Raw genomic sequence first — 13859 nt, 5'->3', positions numbered from 1 at the left:
GGCAGCTTTCTTCTCTTGTCGGGTTGTCAGCCTCTCCTGTGTCCTTGTACGGCCAGGCAGCCTAATTGGGCTGGCTTCCCCTCCCGCCGGCGCCTTTGTACCATTGTACCCCTTCAGTGGCTTGCCGCCGCTGGGGGCAAAAGATTCCGCCGAAGATATGGGCCCTGGTAGCTCACGCACGGAACGTCACATAGCTGTCGCCATGCTGCAGCGGGCGCAGGGTGCCTTAATTGCGTGCGCTAATCAGAAGCGTGATTTCTATGTGCAGCGTGTTGAGTGCCAGAATTCCTTGCATTGCAGTGCCTACGAAAATCAGCTTGAAATTCAGGGCTACGATAAGGATATGATTAATAGTGACCTATCATGATCATCATTAGCCTGAATACGCTGCAGGGCAAAGGTCTCCTCCATGTCTCTCCAATGAATAATTAAGAGTAGTAAGCCTTAGCAACAGGTAAGTACACTGAGGAGCCAAACTCTAACATGGCTTAAACTCTAACATGGCTTAGCTGTTTGTCGGTATCCCTCACAGGCAACTATGCCAAAGAGCATTTTTTAGTATTTTTTTCTTTTTCAAAGTACACATGTAATTACATAAAGACACTCAAGGATCCTTAGCCAGAGGCTAGTCGTGGATCCCAAAATGAATACAAATAAGTCTACTGACGATTCAGGAGAAAAAAAAAACATACACATTTGTCGGTGTAGAATGAAACAATTGCAATGCAAAATACAATACAAAATACAGACTGAAACACTATCGTATGACATGCATATAACCAAAGAAAAATAAATGTCATTCTACACTCTGCCACGTTCAATAGATTAGTAGTATATTATGCCACGCCACAGATAGTGTCGCTTCACTGGGACGCTTCTGTTTGATGGGATAGTATTCCAAAAAATTTTGACATCAGAAAAACGGAGACATCGATGACCATAATGGTTGTTAGATATTGGAAGCAAGAACTTTCCATGAGCGGCTGCGCGAGAACTGGACGGAGGAGCCTTGTATGAAACTAAAGAAAAGGTGCTAGGGTTGCAGATAACATTGTTTACAAAAATTGCTAAACGATAGTCTCTTAGGTTAGTTAGTGGCATAATGTTATTTTGTTTAAATAAAGGCTGTGATGGAGTTCTAGGTGCAACAAAATTTTGCAGCCTTACCACGGGATCAATATACGATGGATACGTAAGGTCCCAGGCCTCAATACAGTATGCGCCAGCTGCGACTGAAACAAACTGAAATAGTAAAGGCTCGTTAATTCGAACTTCACGGGACCGGGAAAAAAGTTTGAATTATCGAATGGCCGCGAAAAAACCGGTGAGAACCATTTGCATTACGGTATATATGTACCGTATTTGCTCGCGCAATGAACCCACCCACCCCCGATTTTTGCCAAAGAATTTGAAAAAAAAAAAGCGTCCCTCCATTTCGCGCCGTCACTCACGGTCCACAACGCATTTCTTGGCGGCGTGCCAAGATGCTGCGCAGCGATAACATCACGGTGTGTTTACTTTTGGCGTTAGCTCTAGCAATGGGGGAAGCGAACATGGCAGAGTGCTAACGCTTCTCCAGTTGCGCAAGCCTCGTTTTCAGTACGTTCGCCTTATCGTGCCATGGGCGATTGGGGCAGACGCCGTCTACTGCATTCAATCATAGGAATGCGCGATAGCAGCAAACGCCTTTTGCAGCGAACGATGCGAAAAGCCGGCGTCATGATCGCGGTGGACCACGTGATTCCGTTGGCGGCTGATGGGTGGAAGGATGGACGACACTCGCGAAGAAAAAAAAAGTTTTTCGCGCATAATTTGTACCGCCCGTCCGAAAGTCATAGCCTTTCACGGGCGTTGGCTGGAATCGCGCGGATAGTACTTATCCGTATTTCCGAATTAACAGGGCTCGAATTAACGAGTATTTAGTTCCAGAGGTTGCGCGGAAAAGAGGATAGGCCGGCAGCTGCCGCGGTGGCTCAGTGGGAAGGCGCTCGTCTACCGAGCCGGAGCACCCGGGTTCGAACCCGACCGCGGCGGCCGCGTTTCGATGGAGGCGAAACGCAAGAGGCGCCCGTGTGCTGTGCGATGTCAGTGCACGTTAAAGATCTCCACGGAGTCCGGAGCCCTCCACTACGGCTCCTCTTTCTCTCTTTATTCTTTCACTCCCACCTTCCTCCCTTTCCTTACGGCGCGGTTCAGGTGTCCGCCGAGATATGTGAGACAGTTACTGCGCCATTTCCTTTCCTCAAAAACCAATTTACATTTACATTTAGATTAGACGGCAAATTCTCTCCCTTTACAGTACCATTTCTAACAGCCCCTGGAACACAAACAAGTATAGATGAACAGGCTGACATACTAGGACAACATTTCTATGACGTTTCAAGCTCTTCACATTCACACTACACACAGTCATTCTTAAAACACAAAAACACAACTGAAAAGCAGAAACTTCCAACGAGTGGCAGTACAAACGAAACATATAATACAATATTTACAATTCAGGAGATCCAAAACGTACTGTCCTCCGGTAAACAGACAGCACCTGGCCCGGATGATGTACAGTACATTATCAAATGCTTGCCCACCTGTCCGAAGCTGCTGTAGGAGCAGTTCTTCAATTTTTCAACAAGATATGGGTGTCCGGAAAGATGCCGGAGGCTTGGAAAAAAGCAGTTATCGTACCATTCTTAAAACCTGGAAAACCGCCCACCTCCCCTAATAGTTATAGGCCGATAGCTCTTACAAGTTGTATAGCAAAATCATTTGAAAGTGTGCTCAACGTTAGGCTCATGTTCATTCTTGAATCACGCGACCTCCTTGACATCCACCAGTGCGGATTTAAGAAAGGATGTTCGACAACTGACCATCTCGTCCGCTTAGAAAATACAGTTCGAGAGGCGTTCATACATCAACAACAATGTCTGGCAGTCTTCTTTGACATGGAGAAAGCGTACGATACCACATGGATATATGGGATTCTACGCGACTTGGCAGATCTTGGCATCCGGAGTAGGATGTTGAACAGCCTGAAGGATTTCCTGTCAGACCGGTCTTTTCAGGTGCGCCTGGGTGCAACCCTTTCGAAGAGCTTTGTCCAGGAGAATGGGGTACCGCAGGGCTGTATCCTAAGTACCACTATTTTTGTCGTGAAAATGAATACCATAGCGAAAATAATTCCCAACTCCATTATGTATTCCGTGTATGTCGACGACCTTCAGATTGCTTGCACGTCCTCCAGCCTGTCAACGTGTGAGAGGCAGGTACAACTCGCATTAAACAAGTTAGCAATCTGGGCAGACAAAAATGGGTTCAAGTTCTCTCCACAGAAAACAGTGGCTGTTGCTTTCTCGCTTAAAAGAGGCTTCCAGATCGATCCGAACTTACACCTAAATGGAGCCACACTGCCGGTAAAACAAGAACATAAATTTTTAGGAATAACATTTGATAAAAACTTACATTTCTGCCGCACATAAACAACTTGAAAGTAAAGGCCTCCCGTGCAATGAATATCCTTAAAGTACTCTCAAGGAAACGCTGGGGATCTGACAGAGCATGCCTCCTTCACATCTACCGTTCTCTAGTGCGCTCATGTCTAGATTATGGGAGTATAGTGTACGGCTCGGCAAGGCCTTCATATCTAAAAAGATTAGATCCAGTTCATAATCTAGGTATCCGCCTTTCTTGTGGAGCATACAGAACGTCTCCGGTAATGAGCCTTCATGTTGAAGCAAATGAGCCATCACTACAAGACAGAAGAAAAGCACTTACATGCTCATACATTCTTAGAATTAGGTCGCGAACAAAACACGTGTGTTATTCAATCGTCACAACATGCCCTTCTCGAATAATATTTACAAATAAGCCCCAAGCAACCAGGCCTTTGCTAATGCGGTTTGAGGAGATCTGCCGAGAACTTGACTTATCGGAAACATTACCAAATGTTGCAGAACGTTGCGACGCATTTGCCCCTTGGTACAGTTTTCCGTCGGTCTGTGATATAAGTCTTACACAGTTCAACAAGAGACAAACTCCAGCAGAACACATCATACAAGAGTTCCTTACACTAAAGAAAAAATATGATAGCTACACCGAGTTCTACACAGACGGATCGAAAACTACAGGTTATGTTGGAAGTGCAGCAGTGGAAGGGAACTGGGAAAAAATAGTAAGGCTTCCTCAGTGTGCATCGGTTTTCACAGGTGAGTGTTATGCTGTGTTTCTTGCTACGGAGAAAATAATAAGCAAGAACATCGAAAACAGTATTATCTACACAGACTCCCTCAGTGTACTGAAAGCACTACAGTCCAGAAATGCAGTCATGCCATCACTAGGTACTGTCATACACAACATAACAAGGATCATAACACAAGGACATAACATAAAATTATGTTGGGTTCCAAGCCATGTTAGAATTGACGGTAACGAGAGAGCGGACGCATGCGCCTCTGAAGCCCACAACAAGGAAATACAGAAAATAAGCATGCCACATAATGATTGTATGAAGCTAGTTCAGAGCAGACTGAGAAACAAATGACAGAGCATATGGAATAGTCAGATAAATAACAAGCTACACTTAATAAAACCAATATTAGGAGAATGGAATTCATGCACTCATCAGGAACGCTTTTTTGAAGTTATTTTATCTCGTTTACGTATAGGTGGTATGCACTGGCGCACAGCCGCGCCGCGGCGCTGCGGTGCGCCGCCGCCGGCCGCCATGATTGAGGTGCACGTAGCAGACGAACACCTGCTCCGCAAGCATGTTTTTTTCGGGTGTCGCGTTCAGAATGCCGTTTGGAATCCGCGTGCATCGGAAATGCGGCCGGTAAGTCGCCGAGCGCTAGAGCCGCACGAAACTATGTCGTAAACGAATGCCAATTCGATTGGAAGCTGCGCTTGTTAGCGCTGCTCGAGCCGGCCGAGAAAACAGGCGCAGCGACGAAAGTTGGTCGCGTGTTTAGTTCCCCTCGATTCTGGGGTAGAAGCTCGGATAGCAGTCAATGACAGCAGCGCTTCCGTGAAACCGGAGAGCCGCATGTAGCACACTCGCGGGGAAGTGATCGGTGACTCGGCGCCACTAGATAGCTGCGGCATCCGCGGTGCATGAGCACACCGAGTAAATGTCTCACAAAAGGGGCCGGTGTTATATGCCTTGTGTAGGAGTCCTCCGCACACAACGCACACGCACATGGCCGGACATCGGAAGCTTTCTTACCACACTGGAGCAGACGTTCTTCTGCGCAAAGGTGGTCATATAGATTGTCATAGCGGCCGCTTATAAGGTAGCAGACTGGGCTAGGTTGTTCACTTTTACACTGTGCACGCCATGTTGGCAAAATTCGATACCAGAGTACCTGCTAGGTTCCACTTGAAAGCCCGCGCTTTGTTAGTATCGTGTCTCTTATTCGCGTCAATATCTGACAACACAGCGCACGGTGGAAAATTTTGAGCTGTTTTAGTAAGGATCGGGTTTGCCGTGCAGCTCGCAAGCCATGCAGTATCACCCTGACGCAAGCGCAAATTTCACATCGTCCGCGATAGGACGCCGCCTGGGTGGCCACGACTCCATCGAAAAACGAAGCGCATGTCCAAGACCAAAAAAAGCACGAGATCACATTCTTTCATTCAAAAAAACATATCTAAGTAAACTTTGGTGGCCGTCCTGCGTTTTTTTAGGATGCACTTCGTCCAAGAATTTTGCAGGTCAACCTAAGATTAAAGTATGAAACGTTATATCACGGTCAGGTATGTAGTGCAGCTCGGAAATCAACGGCGCTGAGCAGATACGCAGCCCACCGTTATGCAAGGAGCACCGCAGACGCGCCGCAGCTGTCGAGTGGCGCCGAGTCACCGATCACTTCCCGCGAATGTGCCTGAACTACATGCGGCTCTCCGGTTTCACGGAAGCGCTGCTGTCATTGACTGCTATCCGAGCTTATATCCCGGAATCGAGGGGAAGTAAACACGCGACCAACTTTCGTCGCTGCGCCTGTTTTCTCGGTCGGCTCGAGCAGCGCTAACAAGCGCAGCTTCCCAATCGAATTGGCATTCGTTTACGACGTTGTTTCGTGCGGCTCTAGCGCTCGGCGACTTAGCGGTCGAATTTCCGACGCACGCGGATTCCAAACGGCGTTCTGAACGCGACACCCGAAGGAAACATGCTTGCGGAGCAGGAGTTCGTCTGCTACGTGCACCTCAAACATATATGGGGTAGTGTGTTCAGGGAGGACTCGCGGCTGTCGCTGTTGATGTCGAAAGCCACGAGATGGTGCCACCAGAGCATGGGCTGTCACTGCATGCACTCCTCCCGATAAGCGGCGGTGCGTTCTGTACATCGCACAGAGTATTTTTGGTCCTTTCAAAAGCCAACACTTCAATAACGTGTCCTGTAAATGTTTGTCATTGTACATGCACGACAAATAAAATTAAATGCGATAGGACAAGTCGCGCACGGAAGAAAAAAAAAAGAGCAGTGACTAGCAGACGGCCGCAAAACAGCCAAAATTGCGGAAAAGCAGCTCCAAATTCTTTTCCAATAGCTGCATTGTGTACAGGCGCAGAGAACTTGCAGCGGCTACTGCTGCCGAGGAAAGTTTGAACACAGGGTAATGAACAAACTATTGTGCATACTGCAGCGAGCAGGAAACGCGACCTCGAAATCGTGACCAATTCATGATCAGACGGCCGCGGTGGCATACTTATGAACATCGTCTGATTTTCGCATGCAGTTTTTCCTTTTCGCCCTGCCTCTCGCGACTGTTTGGTGCCCTTGACAAAAAAATGACAAGTAGCTCGGGTTATTGGGAAGCAACGTCGGCACGGCGTCCGGCGTCAACTCTGGTTTCCCGCGTGGTATGTGGACTCCTCCGTTTATAACGTGAACGTAATCTCTGAGAATGCACGATGGCTCGAAGCGCAGTTTTCATACCGAGTACGTTTCATCCAGGGTCTTGTCTTTCCGGTGCAAAGTTCGCTCCCAGATCTTCCTGAGCGCTTCATCTTTTGGAACAGCGAAAAGCAACGGCTGCTCACCCTTAGTCCAATGGTAGCCTGTTGTGCACACAGGTGTAAAGCAGTGCCGTTGCCGCCGACGATTCGGCATTTCTTCACTGTCGGACGGCCAGCGGCAATTATAGCACGAGAAAGGGATCACATGAAAAACTTTCTGTGAGCCGCGTACCACGCAACCGCGTCAATGCACGCGTACGCGTCACTGACTAGCAGACGACAACGAAAAGCGCGTCTTTTCCCGACAGCCCATGCTACAGCAGCGCCGAAGCACTTTCGACGCGCGCCGCGACACGCCAATGCATGGTGAGCGGCGGCGCCTGAACACACTACCCCATATTCTAGTACACTATACCGCAGCGCCGCAGCGCGGCTGCGTGCCAGTGCATACCACCTTTACACCACCTTTACAGGCCCTTTACATACCACCTTTACAGGCCCTTTACACCACATTTTTATTAGATCACACAGAAAACATTCCCTATTACCTTGTGTTTGGCGCATGATGGCCTTAGATGCCTATGTGCCATTAAACCCAATACAACACAACCACGGCCGCTTGATGCAAAGCGCGAAGCACCTCGCTTTGAGCTTTGTATCTAGCGGCCGTGACACAACACAACACACATTTACATTTAGCTGCCACCGCCGCCGCCAACCCCTACCCTCCGGTGCCGCCGGCCGCCGCGCCGGTGATGGCGCCATGTAGGCTTCAACCACTCATCCACGGTTTTATCTGGTTCCATCTTCTGCCCCCTTTAGGAAGTGCGCATCCTCTAACTATGCGGAGATGCTTGTTTTTTCTTTTTTTGGGGGGGGGGGGGGGCACGTACTGTGCGCCAAGCCGCACAGGCGCGGCGGCGCGTAGTTCGAATTCTCCGTAGCGGAACCGACTCGCTTTCGAATTAACGGGCTTTTTTATGCACAGATCTCTATGGAGCTTGGCCGGACCAAGCAGTGTAGTTCGAATTATCCGAAATTCGAATTATCGAGGTTAGAATTAACGAGCTTTCACTTGTAATGTTTTTAGCGTATTAGTCTGAAAATATTTAGGTGCTTTCGCTAATGTAAAACAGGAGTACGACAGCTTTTTACACAGGGCATCAATGTGCTGGTGCCAGTTGAAATGTTTATCCACGATCACTCCCAAGTATTATTGCTGCTTCAGCCACCAGGACAACCAAGCCAGCCGCTATTGGTATTTACTCAAGGGCTCTTGATTTGAGCTACTCATTTCGGGCCCCTGACTATACCCCTATTTTTGTAGCTGAGTTTCTGGCCATTGAGTTGGCCTTAATAAGGATTCCCTGCAGTATCACTCGGGTTATTATACTCTCAGACAACCTTTCTGTTTTGGCAGCGCTCGAAACCTCGAGTGATACTCCTATGAGCCGTTCCCTTCAATTTTTTATTCCTCCACATGTTTCAGAAGTTCGCTTTCACTGGGTCCCTGGGCACTGTGGCATTGTTTCTAATGAGAGGGCTGATTTTTTAGCAAAGTCTGCCCTTGATGGTCCTATTGTCCCTTTCGTCCCAAATACTGTTCACTTGACTCTAGCACGCTTTCAGCGATTCCAGCGTTTCCACACCTTGAGCCATGAGCCTCTCCTCGCTGCAGCGGATTTTCAACACCTGGCATTTCCTTGGAGTGTGCGGATGTGCAGTTCGAGGCAATGTGAGGTGTCCATGACCCTTTTGCGCTGCAGGATACCGCGGCTAAATCTTTATTTATGCCGATCGGGGCTTTCGATATCCAACCTTTGTGAGTCTTGTGGCGAAATTGAGTCTATAGAACTTTTTTTCCTCTCCTGCCGGCGGCTCGCTGCTCTCCGTAGAATTTACTTGGAGATCCCCCTCGCTCGGCTTGGGCTTCCTCTATCTATTCCGATTCTCTTATCTTTCGGGGCAAGCGCCAAGGGATATGCCCTGAAACCAGTGTTCGATTCTATTCACGATTATATTATTTTATCTGGTAGATTCCTCTGCTAGAATGTGAATTCACAACTTTTCTTTCTCCGTATTTTTTGTTTTGTACTAATTCTAGCTCTGCGTCCCAAAATTTTAGATTTAAATATCCTCCTGAGACCCGAAGTGAATTTGAGTACACAAAAACTTTGTAGGGTTTCAGAATAAGCTGGTAGGAGTACAAAGGTGAAAAGTGAGAGATATTTTCTCAACAGATTAACTAATAGTTTCAGCTCAGCACGATGTCCAATATATTGGACACTATAGACTCTAGCCGTATTTTTCCACCCAGTGGGCGTGCCACAAAATACTTCAGATAAAGCTGTGAAAGTTGTGCGAAAAAAATACTTTATTATGACAAAAGTCAAAGTAGAAAAATATACGTCAACTGAATAAAAAAGTTTCGCTGTGCTCACTTGCTGTGTGCCTTTTCGAAGCATCTTCTGTCTTTTGTTATGCAGAACTGCTGACATTTTGTGCAAAAAAACTTTGTTTTCATGGTGCACCCCTCAAACCTACAGCGCGCAGCGTTAGCTCCGTCAGACAGCTTTGGGAAGTGGTAGGCACTTTTGTTTGTCTCTCCTCGTCGAGCTTGCTTTGATGGTGGGCTCCACTCAACTTCACTGTCACTCTCTGTTTCTTGTTTTTTTTTTTTCCTTGACGTTTCTTGCTTCTTGACGTTTCTTGGGTTTCTTGCTGTTTTTGGATCGGCAATAGAGTCGTTGTCGCTGTCCGATAGGTCAATGTCTGATGTGTTGGAGGCCGCCGCGGTGGCTCAGTGGTTAAGGTGCTCGGCTGCTGACCCAAAAGACGCGGGTTCGATCCCGGCCGCGGCGGCTGGAATTTCTTTGGAGGAGAAATTCTAGAGGCCCGTGTACTGTGCGATGTCAGTACACGTTAAAAAACCCCAGATGGTCGACATTTCCGGAGCCCTTCACTACGGCGTCTCTCATAGCCTTAGTTGCTTTGGGACGTTAAACCCCATAAACCAACTAAACCAACCAACTGATGTGTTGGCTTGTGCAATTTTTTGTAAAACTGCTTCGGCCGTCTCATCAGGAACGCGAGGCATGTCTCCTACAACAAAAAAGACGTTATTACGTCCCCAGCCGTTAAATACCAGCAGTATTCGTTTACAGTTATTGCAAAAGCCATCTCAAAAGCGCGGTCAAAATAACCGGGCTGAGTCCCAGCGTCCAACGTATTGGACACGTGAAATCAGATTGAAAGCACAGAAAAGTTAGGTCATGTAGAGTTACAATTATGATATATACATGTTTTCTGTTCTATTTTTGTTGATATCCAACAAAATTTACTCGTTCAAAGTAGGTAAAATCGCAGAAACAACACTTACTTCTCCGGCAGGTGCCATAGAACGCCGCGCCGCTGAACGCCGCCGTTTTCAAAGTGTTTTGGCGGGAAAGTGAGCAGTTTAATTTCGAAAAAGGTGCACAGACGGCGCCACCAGTTGTCCAATGTATTGGACAAGTGGGTTTTATGAAGATGAATCTTTCGGCGCGGGAGTACTGGCTTAAAAGCTAATGTCCAATATATTGGACAAATTGCCATACACGGGTCTCAGGAGGATATACTCCATTCCCTGTACATGAGTGCGTTTGTATCCGCTATGCACCCTGGCCAATCCCCCGCCGTGGGTATGTGCCATTCAGCCCGAGGACATCATCATCATCATCTCGCGCGCTCTCGTGTTCGAGCTTCGTTCACTCGGCGGCAATTTCCTCACTGGCATCCCAGAACCCTCCTCGCAGCGCCGCCCCTCCTCCTCCGCTTTTTTCTCCCTTCTCCTCTTTTTTTCTTTCACGGCTGTTCCCCTTTTCGGTGTATTCCTCGTGCGAGCGGCCGGGGAGGGCCGGCTGGCCATTTTGACGCAAGCGCGCCGCACTGGGCGCCATTTTGTGCGCCCTTCGTCGCACAGTGAGGAAATTGCCCACTCGGCTGAATTCGATATGCTGCTGCCTCGGAGCACGCCCCCAGGAATAATCACGTAGTCAGCTACCAGTGAAATCCCAACGGCCGCATCTGAAGATCCGGAGATCCTGGCAGAGAGCAAGAACTCGTGTTCCGAGAATGACCTTGCACGCTTTGTACATGGGAGCGTGAGTACAACGCTTCCTCCGAGCGCAGCTTAGGCCGCTCTGGAAGAAACATACCTTTTCACTGAATATACCTGCACCGACTGAATTTTTTCGGGCGAGTTAAAAGGGCGATACTATCATGGACGGTGCAGGCAGCTACTACCCGTGGCGTTGGAGGCTGGACACTTGCTACGCGGGCTTCGCAGCGAACGCTCTTGCGGCGCCAACGACCCCAGAGGATGCTGGTTAATTGAAGACATAGCCTCGTGGAACAAGGCGTTGAGGGCGACAAGGCCTGCGTTGACCGAGTTAGAGCCGGGCAAGCTCTGCCTGCGCTCTTACGACGAAGGAGTTTACCAGTCGGCGCGATGCCATAGCTCCGGTAATGAAAACGATGGCGCCTTCCTCATCGCCTGGCTTCCTAGACAACACCCTTGCATCCGCGAGGTCCGTGTGCACGACCCAGCACACATTGGCCGGCTCTCCGTCGTCTCGTCTGCCATCGTTGGACAGGCGAATAGCCTGCAAAGCGTTGTGCTTCATGACAGCTTCAGCTTTCTGCCCGATTGTAGATTCCTCCAAGCCTTTGGCCCCCCGAAGTGCCTGCGTGAGCTTGACCTCACCAACATTCACGTCAGCGACGCCCTCGCTCCCAAGGTGGCTGATGTGCTGAGGGGAAACTGGCAGACTCTCTGCAGCGTCAAGCTGATCGGCAACCTTCTGTCTCGGGAATTTGCAAGCACCCTGCTCCTTGCCCTAGTCGCGTGTGAACGGATACAGAACCTGGCCTTCCAGGACAGCGAAGACTCTTCAGCCTGCGGCGCCATTGCAGGGGCCTTCAGGAGCAGCAGGCTTCTGCAGAAGCTCTCCTTGTTGGGTCTATGCGAAGCAGGTATGAGCTGCGAGCACTGAATTGGAAGACGAGGGTGTCTTTACTGTTTGAAAAGTCTATTTGGTGCGTTAGAAGGCATTCCATCACTTCAGCACCTAACTCTGGAAAGGACATCAATTAGTGACATAGTGGTAGAGGCATTGGCAACGTTCTTGATTGGCCGTCGATCACTTCAAACGCTGTCGCTACTAAATTGCAGCTTTGATAGCAGAGGTGCTACATGTATTGCGGAGGCATTATCGGCGAACTGCACTTTGGAGTACTTCAATTTGCACAACTCTTCCCTTGAAGAAAGAACTGTCAGCAAGTTGTGCGCGGCAGTTCCTTTCAACACTAACTTGAAGAGCCTCGTTCTGCCGCAGATCAGCGGCACATCGCAAATTGTACAGGAGAAAAATTCTACTCTTGAGCTGCTTAGACTGGAGTGTCCTGGCCGTGTCCAACTTTGCCTGTTTGTACACCATCCCTCATTGGTGTTCGAAACCCTGGCACAGGCCCTCGAATGCGCTGCAAAGGTGAAGATCTGCCATCGAGGGTATGCCGTCAACGACCTGTGCTCCGTGTATGCCTCGTTGGCCTTGAATCACTCACTGCGTTCACTGCATGTTGAATACGAAGGCGCCGCCACTGGCCATGATGGCACAACACAAGAAGCTCTTGCCACTGCGCTCTGTGCGGCACTGAAGGAATGTGGATGCCTACGGAGCTTTCACTTAGACGTGCGGGTTTACAATGAGAGTGAGGTGACGGCCCCATCAATATCCGAGATCTTTCATGCCCTCGCATGCAACGTTGGTAACTTCGCGATTGACCTTGAGACTGCTCAGTTGCTGTCGGTCCTGATTGGCCTATTCAAGGGAAGCTTGGTTGAACTGTGCATCGAGAGCACTGGCAACATATCTGACGCGGTTCTTGCCGTGCTTCAAGAGATGATCACCAGGAATGTCTTCCTGTCGAGGGTCAGTATAAGGTGCTCTGACTGGAATGACGTGGTGTGGGATTGTGCAGGCATCGACGATGCTAAGGAGCAGAACCGGGGCCTGCTCAACAAGGCAGCGAAATTTGTGATGAGCTCTGACGCAAGGCCTGCACCTTCGGCAAAACATCCCTGGGCAACTGCCTTCGACGAACTGTGCGGCACCGCTTCGCTACAGGAGCACCTGGTGTCCCTCTCTGGAAAATCCGAGCTCCAGGTGTCCATGGACGTGAAGAAGGCAAGGTGCCATCTGCATGACAACTACATGATCTATGCTGGTGTTGTGCGCGCGACGGTTCTCTGCGAGGCTGGCTATGGCAGCACGCCGTTTGATGAACTTAATATTAAGTTGATTGCTGGCGCTCTGTAGTGCAGTACCTGAAACTGAGTGATGTGGTTTGATAACTGATTGCAAGGACCATGGAGTGAACCACTGTGCTCGTTTGTTGTGTGTGTGGATGTGTCTTCTGTGTGCATGTGCGTTCTTGACATTCAATGGATTTATGCCCTAGTTTCGTTGGTCTTTTTTGGTGCCGTCGATGGTCAACTTCAAATGAAACCTCATTCTCCGCAGCTTGAGTGTCCAAGGGCGTCATAATGGCTTCACTGGACTATATGCATGCCGATGACAGCACTGCAGGTTTGAAACGAGCACCAGCCAGGGCTTTTAGCTCTGGCTGCGGTAGAACGTTTCCCTTTGGAACCACTGTGCTCTTGTTTGTGCGTGTGGATGTGTCTTCTGTGTGCATGTGCGTTCTTGACATTCAATGCATTTATGCCCTGGTTTCGTTGGGTTTTTTTTGGTGCCGTCGATGGTCAACTTCAAATAAAACCTCATTCTCCGCGGCTTGAGTGTCCAAGGGCGTCATAATGGCTTCACTGGACTACATGCCGATGACAGCACTGCAGGTTTGAAACGAGC

General features: G+C 48.9%; 1 pseudogene; it reads left to right on the top strand.

Moving 5' to 3' along the window:
* Positions 1-10637: 10637 nt before the first annotated feature.
* Positions 10638-13784, top strand: LOC149354011 (uncharacterized; annotated as a pseudogene).
* Positions 13785-13859: the final 75 nt, after the last annotated feature.

The sequence above is a fragment of the Amblyomma mixtum genome, chromosome 3 (assembly GCF_055824585.1).
Source record: "Amblyomma mixtum isolate Tamu chromosome 3, ASM5582458v1, whole genome shotgun sequence".
NCBI classification, from domain to species: Eukaryota; Metazoa; Arthropoda; class Arachnida; order Ixodida; family Ixodidae; genus Amblyomma; species Amblyomma mixtum.
The sequence above is the reverse complement of the archived record's forward strand: the minus strand, read 5'-3'. Positions and strand labels throughout refer to the sequence as shown.